The sequence below is a fragment of the Eublepharis macularius genome, chromosome 15 (assembly GCF_028583425.1).
Source record: "Eublepharis macularius isolate TG4126 chromosome 15, MPM_Emac_v1.0, whole genome shotgun sequence".
Lineage (NCBI taxonomy): Eukaryota > Metazoa > Chordata > Lepidosauria > Squamata > Eublepharidae > Eublepharis > Eublepharis macularius.
Genome location: NC_072804.1, coordinates 25,453,131 through 25,470,870, shown reverse-complemented (window position 1 = coordinate 25,470,870; position 17,740 = coordinate 25,453,131). Strand labels below are relative to the sequence as shown.

General features: G+C 41.0%; 1 protein-coding gene across 4 annotated transcripts in view; it reads left to right on the top strand.

Annotated features, from left to right (window-relative positions):
* The window catches only part of CRACR2A (calcium release activated channel regulator 2A), a 76,112-nt gene that overhangs the window by 12,064 nt on the left and 46,308 nt on the right, over positions 1-17,740 (top strand). Inside the window, exons 2-4 of one of the 4 annotated variants that reach the window (XM_054998709.1) lie at positions 956-1,070; positions 7,017-7,128; positions 9,784-9,905. The gene's annotated coding sequence lies outside the window, so the exon portion shown is untranslated. Of the gene's footprint in view, positions 1-955; positions 1,071-7,016; positions 7,129-9,778; positions 9,914-17,740 lie in introns of all 4 variants that reach the window. The other 3 variants (XM_054998707.1, XM_054998708.1, XM_054998710.1) reach the window with 3 other exon arrangements.

The following is a 17,740-nucleotide window of genomic DNA, read 5'->3' as shown; positions in this document are numbered from 1 at the left end:
TAATAGCACAGAGGTAGTGGGAGTGCCCTCAAGTTTGGTGTAGTGGTTAAGAGCACAGGACCCTAATCTGGAGAGCTGGGTTTGATTCCTCACTCCTCCACTTGAAGCCAGCTGGGTGACCTTGGGCGAGTCACAGTTCTCTGGAGCTCGCTCAGCCCCACCCACCTCACAGGGTGATTGCTGTTGTGGGGATAATAATGACATACTTTGTAAACCACACTGAGTGGGCATTAAGTTGTCCTGAAGGGCGGTATATAAATCGAATGTTGTTGTTGTTGTTGTTGTTAAGTTATAGCTGACTTATGGTGACCCCTGGTGGGGTTGTCATGGCAAGAGACTAACAGGGGAGAGTTGCCATTGCCTGCCTCTACAGCCCTGGTCTTCATTGGAAGTCTCCCATCCAATTACTAACCAAGACTGACCTTACTTAGTTTCTGAGATCTGATGAGCTCAGGCTCACCTGGGCTATCCAGGTCAGGGTAATAGCACAGTATGATGTGCATAAAGCAGAACAGAAATCTCATGGTAGCCAATACAAGAGCATGGAATCTTGGTTTTCGTAGGTGATGAACCATGTTGTTCATATAGAGATTGAACAGTACAGCGTGGAAAGACATCCTTGTTTAACACCTTGAGCAAGTGGGATCTGGCCAGAGAGCTGCCCTTCTGAACCACAGTGGATCTGTGCAGTTGGATTCTCACACAGTTTGTAAATTAACCAAAGAAGTCTTTTTTTCTATAGACGTCTTAGCCAATTTTGCCCAAAGGTGTTCTTATGAGACTGAAACAAATGCTGAACAATGATAAATGCTGCATAAAGGCAACCGTTGTGGAGGGAGGGAAGCTTGCACCTTCTGTCTAAGTGGTGGCATCTGGCCATCGCTGCTTCCCTGGAGTGTATGCCATCTACACAGTGGGAAATAATGGCTCCTTCTCTTTCCTCCTCTTCTGCCAGATAATCAGAGGGCAGTCAGAATCAGAGAGTGGCTGCGTTCTTCTGCCCATTCTTCCCTCACATGCCCATGGCCCCAGGATCAACAACACAGTCACTAACTAGAGGGAGAGGACAGGTGAGTGAGGGTCTGTGGCTCCTCCTACTTGTGGTGCATGTTCATTTGCTGAGATTGGGGTGTGATGCAAAAACCAATCACAGTTAGCAGCAGTGGCTGCCTTTTGCTTGCTTGCACTTTTTAGCAGTGTTGTGGCAATGCAAGGCCCACACCCAGTAGACAGCATGTTGTTAAGACCCCCAAAGGCTTCCCTGGAGAATTCCACTGGCAAGTCCTCCTGACTGTTGAGGCGGAACACATACCATAGCTCAATCTCTTAGCCACTTTGCTACACTAGGGCTGATTCCGCACACGTTGGATAATGCACTTTCAATGCACTTTAGCAATCATTTAGAAGTGGACTTTTTGTTTCACACACGAAAAATTCAGTTCCAAATGATCTCTAAAGACGATTGGAAGTGAATTATCCAACGTGTGTGGAATCAGGCTATCTGTCAGCAACCTCAAGACTGCGTGAATATGCACAGAGACTTCATTGAGTTGACACAACCTCACCCTAAGCAATTATTTGCTGTGCAGCAAGTCTGAGTACCAAGATCTTAAAGCTTACTCTGCTGTTACCATGTTTGCCTTAGGTGGATCTGTATTTACAGTTTTATACAAATAGGATCAGGTACTTGTGTGACATATGTGTAATAGGAAAGAAAGAAGGGAATACAAAGTCTTGCTGGGTGTTGCTTTTTTTAAAAAATGATGAGACAAATCTTCAAAGAAGTAAGATCTTTCTAAACTGAAAACAGAACGAGAGCAGCAAAATTTCAGCCATACTAGCAGCAACAGCAACAAAATTTATTACATGGTCAATAAACCTTTCAGTAATATAATTGAAACAAATTTTAGCAATTGTATATGATTGATTAAGAGAGTTCTTTCAGCATCTATTCTCAATGTCTACCCTGAAAAAGAGAGCCATTTTGTCAGGGATAGGTATGTTCTCCCAAGCAAGAAAAAGGGTAACTACCTTTTCTGCTGAACGTCCTCGTATGATCGTCAAGAGCGGAGCAATTACATTGTAATTACAAAACAGCAGCAGATAGGATACAGTCTCCATCACCCCTGCACCATAAGGAAATATATGATCATTTGAAGGGATGTACATGTTCAAGGATTGCTGATGGCAAAACACTGCAGTGCGCTAATGTAAAAACTCACCTATGGTTTTGTACATTTAGACACAAAGTTAAAGGTGAACAAGGTCAATGTGCCACACTGTGCCTATTCTGGTAATCGATACTGCAAATCCTTTGCTTGACTAGTGCCGGACCCTTTTCCACATTGTGAGACAGTAAAGCTAAGGTAGAAAATCCAACCCTGTTAATCTTCAGGGGGACTGTCATCTGGACCAGGGGCCTTCCCGAGTTTCATCCGGTCTATAGCCCTTCAAGTGGTCCAGTACTAACTGGAGGCCGTTCTGGGACATTCTTCAATGATCATACAGCAGTTTTGGTCTCAAAGTTTCTGTGATAATTAAAAATTAGTTGAAAATTTTTCTGTCATATGCAAGGTGGAATTCAGCAATCCATGGAACCTGAGTTGCTATTTAAGGCTTCTGACTCCATGTGCCAAAATAATTTAGAATCACTGAATTATAATAATAATAACCAGGGCTTCTTTTCAGCTGGAACGAGGTGGAACGGAGTTCCTGAACCTCTTGAAAATGGTCACATGGCTGGTGGCCCCGCCCCCTGATCTCCAGGCAGAGGGGAGTTGAGATTGCCCTCCCCTCTGTCTGGAGATCAGGGGGCGGGGCCACCAGCCATGTGACCATTTTCTCTGAGGGCAACCCACTGAGTTCCACCACCTCTTTTCCCAGAAAAAAGCCCTGATAATAACATTTGATTTATATACTACCATTCAGGACAACTTAATGCCCACTCAGAGTCGTTTACAAAGAATGTTATTACTGTGATGCATTTGTGAGGAGACAGCATGCTTCCCTTTCAGCTTGGCATTTATTCATCCTTAATAACATTTATGATGGTGGTAGAGAGGGCCCTCAAGTCATAGCTGACTTATGATGACCCCTGGCAGGGTTTTCATGGCAAGAGACTAACAGAGGTGGTTTGCTGTTGCCTGCCTTTGCAACCCTGGTCTTCCTTGGAGGTCTCCCATCCAACTACTTAACCAAGGCTGGCCCTGCTTAGCTTCTGAGATCTGACGAGATCAGGCTCACCTGAGCCATCCAGATCAAGGCATAATAATATTTATACTCTTTCTTAAATTGGAAATATAATGAACCTTTAACCACCTATCCATCTGCCAAAGGGTAGAGCCAATAAAATTGCAGAACACAACAAATATAGTGTTGAAGCTTAATGGGTGCTTCTGTTGATTCCCTGGTTGATCTGAGCAGTTGACACCATTGCTCCCCAGGTGCCTTCCCCCAAGTGTTAGAGCCTAGGTAGCATCTTGGTTTACTGAGGGCGGTGGACAATGAAAAGACAAGGGAGATAGCTAGACTTGCAATGGAGGAAGATTCAGGATGAATCCATTAAGACGTGGACGAAAGTTCATTTTACAGCTTCCTCTGTGGCGGTGATAGTGTCAAAGAAACAACACTTTTCTGCCGTCATTGCATCTGCGTAGTGTAAGTCACTGGGGCTTTTCCAGATGGTCAGAGGTATGCTTGCCAGCAGCTCCCCTTACCTCAAAAGTGGGGAACAGGGAGTGGGTAGGCAGGCAGGGGGCCCAATCCATGTTCCTTGTGCATGCATAATCTGGAGGCCTCAATTATGTCACTTCTGGTTGAAAACTGGAAGCTATGGGGTCTCAGAGGGTCATAGCATTTCTTCATAGCAAACACAGCATTTTCTCACAAACTGTCTGCAAGTATATTAAATAAACAGAAAGAAAAAGAATTAGAGAGCTCCGTGGACTATATACTCCATCAGACAGCTGCATGGTTTGAATTAGGAGGGTAGCCATTTATTTATAATTTAGGAGTGACTTAGATACAGGGCTTTTTTTTCAGCTGGAACGTGGTGGAATGGAGTTTCAGAACCTCTTGAAAATGGTCACATGGCTGGTGGCCCCGCCCCCTGATCTCCAGACAGAGGGGAGTTTAGATTGCCCTGGGCAATCTAAACTCCCCTCTGTCTGGAGATCAGAGGGCATGGCCAGCAGCCATGTGACTATTTTCTCCGAGGGCAACCCACTGAGTTCCATCCCCTCTTTTCCCAGAAAAAAAGTCCTGCTTAGATATAATTAAATTACATACTCAATAATCAGTAGCAGCAAACGGGTGTTATCAGTGTATACATGTGAATGCAGCCCCTGCTGGGATTAAACTGTGAAGCAGCCAAGGTGTTAAAATATCCACTGAATTAATTCTCTTCAGGGGACTTTGCTCTGCTGGAAAACAAATATGAGTGATATTTATGTAATGTGGGGCTTGGAATTGCACATGCTATTTTATGGAGCAGAAACTTTCACATAATAAAGAATATTTAAAACCTTCAGTTCAATGGCTAAAACAGATGTGACTCCTGGAGTGCCATGAACAAATCTTTCCAATGTTCTAAAAAAGATAAATAGCAGCTCTGTTGGGCCCTGATTCAGGTGTGGTGCATACGCAGAAACAGTTTTACCAATTGCAGCTGACCTTCCTTCCACACAGTGTTGTCATCCTTTGTCACAGAAAGGTGACAAAGGAGGAGGTTTTGTTGTGGATTGGATGTCCTGTATCCCCTTCACTCCCACCTCCTCTTCTTTTAGGGTTTCTAGGTCCACGTTTGTAAATTCCTGGAGATTTGGGGGGTGAAGCCTAGAGAGGGTGGGGTTTGGGGAGGGGAGGGTCCTCAGTGGGGTATAATGCCATAGGGTTCACCCTTCAAAGCATCCATTTTCTCCAAGGGAACTTATCTCTCTTGCCTGGAGATCAATTGTAATTCCAGGAGATCTCCAGCTACCACCTGGAGACAGGCAACCATATCCTCTTTGAATATTGCAGCACCCCCCCCCCAATTGGGCCCATTCTCAAAGTACCCAAGTGTGCACTATCTATGGCTATTAAATTAAATACCAGACTTACATCATTTTAATCTGGTTTGGCTAGCAGCCTTTATACAGAGAATCCAGTTTATGTTCATTAATTATCAGAATAATTTTCTTCACAGCCTAATGACAAATTCTTACATTTCAAGTTGGCTTGACCCTATAGATAAGTCTCTCTCTTTCTAATTGTAATCTTTCTGCTTCCAAACTGGTTTGTATTTCCATCTCTTGAGTTCTAAGTTATATTTCAACTTTTCACTTTTCACTTTCAAACTGTTTTTGTTCTCTCAGAAAATCTAAATATTCTGGACTGACAATGACAGACGAATTTATTGTATATGGCCATAGATCTTTACAAGTTAAAAACATATACATTCCCTCACAGGCGACTTGACAACACATGACATAACACACACACACACACACAGGGTTTCTCTCAGCTGCAGTTCTACTAGGCTTCACACTCCTTTGTATCAATATAACTCTCAGTTCTTCTACAGTTTTCCCCTCGTGAGGTAAATTTAACTCTCTGCACTTTTGAATCAGAGCCTCCTTTTTCATCCCCAGAAACTGCCATTTTTCTCTCTTTTAATTGTATTTTCTTCTACAACTGTACTAAACCTCAGCAGATTATGTTCTCTCTTATAACTCCTACTAGTTTCTCTGTCTCTTTCCTTTATAACAGTTCTATTTTCCTTACAGAATTTGATTGAACCACTCTGTCTCCTAGGCTATCATTCCCCTCAGAACACTTTTCTCTCAAAATGTTCCTTCCTCCCAGGATATTCTATCCCACTTCAAATATTTTCTCCTCCTCAGGATGTTTGATCCTGCCACTAAGCCCCCATGCTAAGGACCCTTGTAGACAACAAACTGGCTTCTTTTGTTCTTTCCTCTCCTTTTTTACAAGTTATACTGCCAAGTAAAGCTAATTTATCAATTAATGACTATATACATGATATGAATTTTCAAGAAACCATGGATAATGCTCTCTTCTTTTATTTAATTTAGTTTCAATTACCCTACATCAATTTGCACATTATTTTTCAATATTAACCATTCCAAGATACTGCCAGGCTTTCACACTGGCTAGATTTACTGTGCTACCATATGCTTTCTGTTGATTGGAAGATACAAAAATGTTCCACCTAATCATAGATTTTGTCCCTGCTCTGATAAAAATAGAATTTCTGGATCATGTGTTTTTCTATTGTAGGTTTTACATACAGGTACACCTGGATTTTTTGGAATCTGTGCTAGCTGACAAAAAATTGTTTTCTGAACAGCATACCCTCAGAATTTTATTACCAGGGGTTGACCAAAAAAACTACTGTATAGGAAGCCAAGTTTCTATATTAGGCAATGAAAATATGGGCAGGGATGGTGTCTTATGCAGAAGTTATTCGAAAAATGTTAGCTAGATTGCCAGTGGTACTAGCCTACTGACATAAGCGGAAACAGTATTGGTGGTATCTGTATAGCTGTGTTTTTGTTTTTTTTCTGCTTCTGTATGGCTTGTGGACCATAATAAAAAGTCTGACTAACTGACTTGTGTCCAACTCTCACAGGACTTAAAAAAAAAAATCAGGAAAAACAGTCAAACCATCAAAGATCCACAGTCAGGATCAGAATTTTTTTTTTTAAAGCAGAAGTTGTGAAAAATGCCCAAAATTTCACAGGTCCACAATCAGAACCCCAAAACTAAAAAAATGCAGAAATCATGAAAAACAGCCAAACTTTCATAGTTCCATAGCCAGAACCAAAAATTTTTTTTAAAAAGGCAATAAAACACATTAGGGAATTTATGTTACTTTGAGAGTCCTTTTTGTAACATCTTCACCTTCAACTAGATTATCTGCTTGGGGATTTATGTTAATTCATCCCAACCACTATTCCTTTTTATCTTTCAGTAAATTCAGGCTTTCTTCTCACTTATGAGTTTGTCTTCTGTAGCTGTTCCAGGTCTGCTCCATGGCACCACTTATATAAGAACAAACCCAAGAAATTGTACAAACACAGAGGGGGAAAGCCAAGGTGTTCCTCTACCACGTCTTGGTGCTGGCAGGTAGGTTTATTGTCTCTGGGAGGGAAAAGGGTGCCCGGGCGGGCCCTTCCTGCACCCCATGGCAGCCCTTCTGAGAGGCAGCAGCATGTCTAGCTATGCCCTTGAAGCAGTTTGTTGTTACAAATACAAGCACCAGGGCATGGATATGCCAAACTTTACCCAATATTATGTCAAATATTAACCAACCCAGCGGGGCCAGAAAATGGGTAGGGGACACAGAAGCAATGTGAAGCTTCACTGTGGCTCCATAACTCAGAAATGAGGGAGCACCATATGAAGATAAAAGCACCGTATGAAGATACGAAGCAAAAACCCCTAACCTCCTCCTCAAATTCAATCTCCTTAAACCACCTGCCACAATTAATTAAAGCCCAATGCCTTCAGGAAATAATCCTTCTTTGGGGAAAACTGTAGACGTAAAACACAGACAGTCAAATCCTTTTTAAAAAGCAGCAAAACGCAGACAAATTGCAAAATACCTGCTGCTTGCAATTTACTCATTAAGAACTAAATCCAGATAAACTGAAAATATATCATTTATAAATCTCAGCGGGACTAAACCTGAGACTGAGTGATTTATGGCTCCCCTGAACTGTAGTCCATTACCATATTGTTATATTACCAATGACAAATTTGGAACATTGTTGCCAAAATTCAGAGCAATAAGAGGAAGACTTATATTTAATTAAAATTCTTGAAATGGCAAAACATGATACACATAACTATCAAAGGATCAGTAATTTACATATATGTGGCTAGCCATGTTAGTATGTAGTAACAGAACAAACATTCAATAGCACCTTAGAGACCAGCAACGTTTTCCAGGGTATGACCTTTCACAAGTCAAAGCTCACTTTGTCAGATACAAATAAGAATAAAGATCCATCTTACATCCAAGTGTGAAGAGGGAAAGGATGTTACAAAGAAGGGTCAGCTGGAATCAGGATGGAGAGATACAATGCCAAATGTCATCAGCTCGATTAGAGCTAGAATATATGCATAGAGGTGGGAAATGCAGAAAATTAACATCTGTAATGTGATCTTATGTGAATATTTGGGAACAAAATTACCACCTCGGTTTATTGCCCATCCTGGTAGAAGTGAGAAGTTGTTTAAAGTTATGGAGCTGTTTGTGGACTTGAACCATTTAAAAATGCAACCAACAGTGTATCAGAACTAGGTGACCCTGTTGTTCCCCCATGCCTTTTCAAGTGCCAGAAAAGCCCCCCCACACACATCATTTTCAGTACATGAAAAAGCACAGTGGGGGGGGGGCAAGATTGCCTGGTCCCACTGTGCCTCGCAATATTTTTAAAAGGCCCCAATTCAGCTCTAAAATGGTGGCAGCATCCACAGTTTGAACCAATGGCCTACTGTGATGTCCAGTGTGGCCCTGGGTGAAAGCTGGATGTATCCAGCCCAATAATTTGTAACATATGTTTGGTCACTCACAGCTAGAGGTGGGCATGAATCACAATACAAAGCAAAAAAATGCACGAACCAGGCCGATCCGTGGTTTGTGAAAACACGGTTCATGGAACTGTGTTTTCCACAAACTCCATGACTTTTTTGACCCAGTTTGAGCGAGTCATCAGCAGTTTGTAAAGCCAGACAGGCTGGTGCCGCTGATCGTGTGTGAAACTGACAGCCCTGTTCTCCTTCCACTCAGGCGGCTGGAGAACAGGGCTGTCAGCTTCACAGACCCCACGCTGGGTTCAGCTGATGAAACTGACAGCTCTCGTTCTCCTCCTGCTCGGACGGCAGGAGAACAGGACTGTCAGTTTGACAGACCCTGCACTGGGTTCAGCCAATGGGCTGAAGCCAGTGCGGGGTGAGTGAAGCTGACAGCCCTGTTCTCCTGTCCCCCAAGTGGCAGGAGAACAAGAGCTGTCAGTTTGACAGACCCCATGCCGGGTTCAGCCCATAGGTGTGGGGTCTGTCAAACTGACCGCTCTCGTTCTCCTCCCACTTGGGTGGCAGGAGAACAGGGCTATTGGTTTCACTCATCCCAAGCTGGGTTCAGCTGATGGGCTGAAGCTGGTGCAGGGTGAGTGAAGCTGACAGCCCTGTTCTCCTGTCCCCCAAGTGGCAGGAGAACAAAAGCTGTCAGTTTGACCGATTCCATGCTGGCCTCAGCCTATGGGCTGAACCCAGTGTGGGGTGAGTGAAACTGACAGCCCTGTTCTCCTGTCCCCCGATCGGGTGAAGCCGGTATGGGGTGTTTTGAAATTGACAGACTTCTCCTCCTGTCACTCCTCCTCAGGGTGACAGGAGAAGGGGGCTGTCAATTTCAAACACCCTGCACTGGCTTCAGAAGCCGGCACCGGGTGTTTGAATTCCATGAACTACGAACCACGAACCCATTCGTGAACTGGTAAAAGATCATGGAAGTTCGTGATTCCTGGCTCATGGAATAGTAACGAACCACAAATCAGGTGGTTTGGCGTTTTTTCAGTTCATGCCCATGTCTACTCACAGCTAACCTTGCACATAGCATGGATCCAGGTGACTACTGTTAAGCGTTGGTCTGCCTTTGAAAATTAACTGGAAGTTGCAAGTGATTCAAAACGAGGCAGTGAAATTGCTTGTTATAGAGACCGCATCTCACCATTTTTAAAAGATGTTCAATGTTCGTTAATTTGCTTTGAAGTACAGTGGAAAGCCCTACATGCTCTGGACCAGTGTACTTGAAGGATTGCCTTCTTCCATATGGTGGTAACTTGCCCGCTGGTTGAATTCATCTTTAGAAGCTCTGCTGAGTGCGGCCACATTTTCAGGTAAAGTGGTGAGTACCATGAGCTTTTCTGTTGCATCAATTCTCTTGTCTTGTTATCCCTGCTATCTTACTGTTTTATGGAGGGGGGTTAAATTGTGAAGCTGTATTTTATGCTTTTATCCATTCTTCTTTATGAGTCTTCCTGCTTTTATATATTGCTATTTTTATTGGTTTAACTATTGTAATCTGTCTTGTGAATATTTTATTAACAGAGTAGGGTACAAGTATTTTCTAGAAATACTTTTCATTAATTTTCCTCTATACACATACATGGTGGGGAAAAACACATCCACAGAAATACATTCTAATACCTTAATCCCATCAAGTGAATTATACAAATTTCAGTATTTAAAAAAAAGGAGACTGTTTATTTCTAAATTTGTCTTGGGACAGTTTTTTTTCTTTCTTTCTCACATATACTTGTGAACTGTGAACTTGTCTGTTAACTGTATCTACCAAATGTTTTGCAACCAGTCTCTCCTTTCTAGAATAACCTGCAGTTTCCACACCTAAGTTACTGAAATTCTTGCTGCAATTCTTAAGTTTGGGACAAGTCCCTTGCATTCTTTTTCAATCTACTAGAGATGCCACATAATAAATAAATCATCTTCAAATGCATGCCCTATCATTTCCCTCCATTTTTTATGTACCATCCTCCAGAATTTCCTTACCAAAACACACTCTCCTGCCTTTCCTGACCCTCAGAGAGTTTTTCTCTCCCTTTTTTCGAAACCACTGCCACAAACTGGCCTTTGTAAGGATTGCCCTCTGACCAGTGCTGTAAGATTCCCTTCCCTGTTTTGCCCAGCCTTGTGCCTGCATCTCCCACTATCCAGTGTCTGGTTACCATGGGAACAGTTTACTGCACTTACACAACAATTTGCCAAATGACTGCCCTCCTTCTCCTGGAGGCCTATGTGATACAATGAACAACTCGCATTAAAAATTATGAAGCATTTATTAAAAAGAAAATGTCTACGTACATACTTTCAGCACAGCAAGAGATTGAGCAAAGGATTCTAAAAGAAATGTGTAAAAATGCAGTTCCTCTGACCCTCACTCCCAACATGCTCTAGCTGATCTTATTCTAAGGGAGGCTCTTTTACTCAGAAGTTAAGATGTTCTAAAAACTTCTCGTTAAAGATCTTTCTTTGGTTAAGCCAAACTGTGTCCAACCTATAAGCCTTCTCCTCAGCTGCTTGTTAGAACTCTACACATGCACAGAGGCTCACCAGTTTCCCAAACAGCTAGTGAAGAAGGGTCTAGCCTGTTTCAGTTTGGATGGTGGTGGTCAACCAGAGAAATCAAAGATCTGAGTGGAAGTAAGAAGCCCTGCTCCCAATCATAAAGGTTTTGTACAGTTCAGCCTTTTTGTAGTTTTGTACAGTCCAGCCCTCCAAATTAAAATGCATTTCACCTGTGTTCAAGGAGATATTATTAGCATTTGATCAAACTTTCCCATTTAATTATTAAAATAGCCTCTAGTACCTCTTTCCTACTTCCTTTCGTATTGTCACTTTGTATTATCTAATACTTGACTATACAAGTATATTCTTGGAAAAGTGTTTTTGCCAGATATCAAAGGAATCACTGATCAGATGGGAAAGCTTATGAAAAAGCACAGCCTTCAAGCAGTATTCAAACCCACCAGAAAAATACAACAGATGCTACGATCAGCAAAAGAGACCCCCTCACCTCTGCAGGAGCATACCGCATACCCTGCAGCTGTGGACAAATTTACATTGGAACCACACAGTGTAGCATCCAGACAAGAATAAAAGAACACGAAAGACACCGCAGACTTGGCCATCCGGAAAAATCAGCAGTGTCTGAACACAGCCTAACTCAAACAGGACACAGTATCCTATTCCAGGACACGAAAATACTGGACAACACTTCCAACTACTTCATCAGATTGCACAGGGATGCCATTGAAATTCATAAGCATAAGCACAATTTCAACAGGAAAGAAGAGACTTTAAGAATGAATAGAGCATGGTTTCCAGTCCTTTTTTAAAAATTTTATTGGATGGGTCATTATACAAATATAAAAACATACACAGTTAACTTTCCATCATATTGTAATACCCCCCACCCTTTCCCCCCCTTTTCTGTTGACTTCCATCAGTTTTCCATTCCCTTTATTACCTCTTAAATAAAACCTTAACCAAGATAAAATATATATAATATAATAATACCTATCTAATGATAAATACCATTATCTAACATTCCATATCCTTTAGTACTATCTATCCATAATATCCAATAACCTACAATATAATATGTCCCCTATATTAATAGCTATATACTACATTATAAGAATGGGTCATAGTAATATATTTTATACCATTGCATATCTTTAGATAGCACTATTACATATATCTATCATATCTATAATGTTCAAAATTATTAATATCCTTTATATTTTTATCCAATTCATGATGTTATAACCTAGTAAATTATAACATATTGTACCTACATATATCAATAAAATGGTATATTATCACACACTAGATTTTTTACCTCTAATATAATATAATGATTACTACCTCTATATTAATTCAAAGTAACAGAACACTATCCTCCCCTCAGAAAGTATCCAAAGACCACACCTTCCCTTTAATGTCCCACTTTTTTTCTATGTAATTCTTGAATTTCTCCCAACTTGTTACATACTCTTCCATATCTTCCTCTCGAAGTTTCCTCGTTAGTTTATCCATTTCAGCCAAGCTCAATGTTTTTAAAATCCAATCTTCCACCGATGGTATCTCTTTTGTCTTCCACAGCTGTGCATAAATTATCCTAGCCGCCGTAGTCATATAAAATACCATTATTCTGTCCATTTTGTCAAAGTCTTCTAGGTTCATACATAACAATAACAATTCTGGGTTTCTAACAACTTTTTTCTTCAATATCTCTGACATAGCGTCTACTATTTCCCCCCAGAAATGCTTAGCTTTTTCACATGTCCACCACATATGATAAAAAGAACCCTCATGCTTTCCACATTTCCAACATTTATCTGACATCTGACTATTTCCATTGGCTAGCTTTTTTGGCGTGAGATACCATCTATAAATCATTTTATACACATTTTCTCTTATCGTGGTACATGTTGATATCTTTATAGTATTTTTCCACAATTTCTCCCAAGCTTCCATCAATATATCTTTATTACAATTTATTGCCCACTTTACCATTTGAACTTTAACTGTCTCATCTTCTGTAAACCATTTCAACAAAATCTTCTACACTTTAGATATCAATTCCCCCCCCCCTTGCAGTAGACTTTGTTCTAATTCTGAATTTTCAAGCATGGTTTCCAGTCCTGAAAAACACCAGGCTAACAAAAGAGTCTATACCCTACAATAGCTCTGCAGAGAAGATTAGCATATCAAGCACCAATCCATATGCAAAAGAACCTCCTCAGGATACAGTGAAGCCTCCCTCCATTAGCATTCCACACCCTGGGAAACTCTTACAGGATGACTCAGCCCAACCCCACCTTCCTGAGTAGATATAAATTACCTGCCAACATCTTTTCCACACTGTGACACTGAGAGATCTCTGTCTTTTGGTGCTACACCTCTGAAGATGCCAGTCACAGCTGCTGGTGAAACGTCAGGAACTACAATGCCAAGACCACGGCTATACAGCCCGGAAAATCCACAACAACCAAGTATATTCTTGTCATTAAACTCTTTTGGTTTGTAGTCTGGACTAACAACTTTTCAAAGTCATTAAGATTTCTAAAGACTTTGTGTGATCAGAGGATCTTTCGAATGCCGTGCTTTATCTGTAGTTACTGATACCTTGATATTTTTACTTCAGCTTTTTTTATTACAGGTTCTATAAAGGTCAAAACGATCCTTAGTCACGAAAATCAATAAACCTTGGCATCCCTATTTTTATCCATAGATCAGAATTTCCAGTCTGAAATGTTTCTTCAAAATCCAAACAACACCAGGGTTCTAAGGGAGAGTACTAAAAAAAAATGAGCTTTGTGAATATCTCCCAATTTGTTTATGTAAAGCAGAATAAATTGGATTAGACAAGTTATTTTCTTTTTCTTTAACCATACCCACAATGTTAATGAGACCTTCATACCTTCCTGTTCTAAATTCCATACTATTTTATTCCCATTATGTATTAATCAATATGTTGTTAACACAACATGTGGTGATAACTTTTCATACTGAGAGCAGTCTGCCTTCCTGCTTTTGTATAAGTTTATAGTACAACTTGTGCCTGAACCCTGGCTCTTTGCCTCTCCCATATAAATTTATTGAAAACCAACTGGATCTTTTAAATAGTTTTTTAATAGCTGTAAAAAATATGAAAATATATTTGCAAAGTATCTTCATTTTAATGGTTGCTACCCTACTTAGCCAAGATAGTTTATAGTTTGAACACTCTTTCCATTTATATTCACCCTCCCATATGAGAGCATCTTAAATTGTCTGAGATCATTTCCCCATATCTATGGAGAAACAAATACCCAACTATCTGATGCTTTAGACTTCCAAAAGGAACCTGTAATTTTAGCAAAGGCTTCCATTTGTTCTGCATATTTATAATATGCTAACAAGAAATATTTTTCATAATTTAACATAACCTGAGATTTCACTAAATTCTTTGACTATTTTCGTTAAAGGTAAAGATTCTTGTGGATTTTGTATAACGAAGAGTTCATCAGCTGCATATGAGAGCATTTTTGTCTTCCTAAAAACACCGAGTATTCCTGACATTGCAGTATCCTGCCTAACTCTCAGTGTTGAAGAACTCAGTGTGAAGGCTGAAGGCTGAAAATGGACAGCCTTACATAATACTCTAAAACAACTGGCTTTGAGATGCTACACCTTTAAAAACCAACCAGTTGCCATGGAGAGCAAATACAAATAAACAGGAAACAGAGGCCAAAGCTTTCCCCTGATGCCACCTCCTAGTAATGGAATTCCGAGGTTTTCTGCCTCTGACTGTTGAGGTTCCCTTAAGTTGCCATGGATAGTAGCCACTGATGGACCATTAGTATGTCTGATTTCCTTTTAAATCCTTTTAGTTATTCATTGAGTGAAGAAGTACTTAATTTGCTTTGTCTTAAATCTATTGCTCCTGAGTGTCTTTGGGCACCCCAAGTTCTAGAATTACAGGAGAGCGGGGGGGGGGGGAGCTCTCTCTATCCACTCCTTCTGCCCCATGCATAATTTTATAAACCTTTCTCATATCCCTGCTTAGTTGTTTTTATTCTAAACTGAAAGGTTCCAAACTCTTCCATCATAGGATAGGTGCACCAACACATTACTCATCTCGGTTGCCCTTTTCTGCCCTTTCCCCAACCCTTCAACATGTACACAGTATTCCAAATGAGGCTGCAATGTGCGTCATAAATGTAAAGATCTTTTAGGTGAGGAATGAGTGAGGGACCACAGGACTTTAGTTTACTTCACTGTGACTGTAACATTTATTAGGACAAAATAAATGACATATAAGAAGAACAGAGACACCCACACACACATCATGCTCGCCTTCTTATGCTGGGGTTGGCTAGACCTTTGCATGAACTCCTGGAGAGAAGTGGTTTCTTGCCTTAAAGTCTGTGAAGAAAGTTGATCTGAAGAAAGATAGTTTGTTGACTTGTAGTCATTTAAAGAAAGTGCCATTAAAGAAAATCTTGCAAAAGTCAGTTTGGAAAAAAATATAGGGAAGAGGGGAAAGTCCAAGAGAAGTAAGAGAACATAAGAGAACATAAGAGAAGCCATGTTGGATCAGGACAATGGCCCATCCAGTGACAGTCCAACACTCTGTGTCACACAGTGGCCAAAAACCAGGTGTCCTCAGGAGGTCTGCCAGTGGGGAAGGGACACTAGAAGCCCTCCCACTGATTGACCCCCCCCCAAAAAACACCAAGAATACAGAACATCACTGCCCTAGACAGAGCGTTCCATCTATACCTTGTGGCTAATAGCCACTGATGGACCTCTGCTCCATATGCTTATCCAATCCCCTCTTGAAGTTGTCTATGCTTGAACTGCCACCACCTCCTGAGGCAGTGAATTTCATGTGTTAAACACCCTTTGGGTGAAGAAGTACTTCCTTTTATCCGTTCTAACCCGACTGTTCAGCAATTTCATTGAGTGCCCACGAGTTCTTGTATTGTGAGAAAGGGAGAAAAATATTCTCTACCTTCTCTATCCCATGCATAATAGATGTGAAGCATCCAGCTGAAGCAAGATATGTGGGAGGTATAATTGGTGCATCAACTGTGTCAGGTGAACCGGGTAGAGTCCTACAGCTTGCTTCATATTCCATTTTCCATCTGAGTTCAACCAGTTCCACTTGGCTAACCATATCATTTTGGCTTCTGACCCTTTTAGCTCCACTCTTGGTTTTAACCTTCTGGTCTGCATGGTCTTCCATTATAACTTTGGTAAACATTTCTGCTTTTAGCCACCTGGCCATAATCTTCCATCCTATTAACTGGCACATTCTTTCTGTTATCTCTTCTTTCACTCCATTTGCCATCTTGCTGTTAATCCTTCACACCTCCCCCTCTTGATCTTCCAGGGATTTCGTCCGTTTAGTCCGTTCATCATCACAGCATTTGCAATTTTCCTAGAATTTCAGCCTTTCACCTTATCTCACTTCCCTACTGCATGCATGTTTCCTATCCCAGTATCTCCTTTAATGCAATACACACCTTCAACGTATATTCAATGTAATAATAATATTAATAATGATAAATGGCTACAGGTTACATGTAAATCTCTATAGGGGCATTACAATATTGGCTATTTTATTTTCATAACCTTTAGTAATAATCCCCAACACTGAGTTTGTTTTTCCACCACAGCTGTACATTGAGCTGACATTTTCACTGAACTATTCACCATAACATCAAGGTATCTTTCCCTCTTAGCCTTAGCCAGTTCCAAATCCATGATCAGCATATATTTAAAGTTAGGATTTTTTTTCTTCTATTGTTCATCACCTTACATTTACCTGCATTGAGCTACATTTGCCACATTGTTACCCACTCATTCAATTTAGATCTTGAGATCTTGTTGGAGCTCTTCACAGTCAACTTGAGTTTTCACCATCTAGAATAATTTCACATCATCAACAAATGTGGCAACTACTATGGTTTATGAACATAAACATTTGAAAAGTATCCTTGCCAAATGCGCTCTCCACCACCATGTCTTCCATTGACTTGAAATACTGGCTCCAGGGGACAGGAGAATAGTCACGCTTCCGCCAAGGCCCCATGCACATCTTGGGCAAGGCCTGGCCGCTGACCCCCATGGGGCCCGGCGGGCAGGGCAGGAAGCAGCCCAGCTGCAGCTGCTTCTCCAGAGTGGACATGGCGAGAGGCACAGTCTGGTGGAGACAGAGGGGCAGGCAGGATCCGGCCCCCGCCTGCCGACCTATGAACATATAAAATAATACCAATTCCAGCACCAGTCCTCCCTTATGGGACTCCACTGCTCACTTTTCTTCATAGCAAGAACTGTTCATTCTTTCCTACTTTCTTCTTCTTGCGTTAAACCAATGTTTAAACCATTAGAGGACCTAGCCTCTTATTCAATGACTGCTAAGTTTATTCAAAAATCTTTGATGAGGGACTTTGTCAAAAGCCTTCTGGAAGTCCAACAATATAATGGCTACTTGGTCACTCTTATCCACATGCTTGTTAATCTTCAAGGAACTGTAAAAGATTGGTGAGGCTAGACTTTAATAAGCCATGCTTATTATCCCCCAGGAGACTTCTTTCTTTCTGTGCTTGATAATTATCTTTACCAATAATGTCTACTAATTTATATGGAATACGTATTAGGC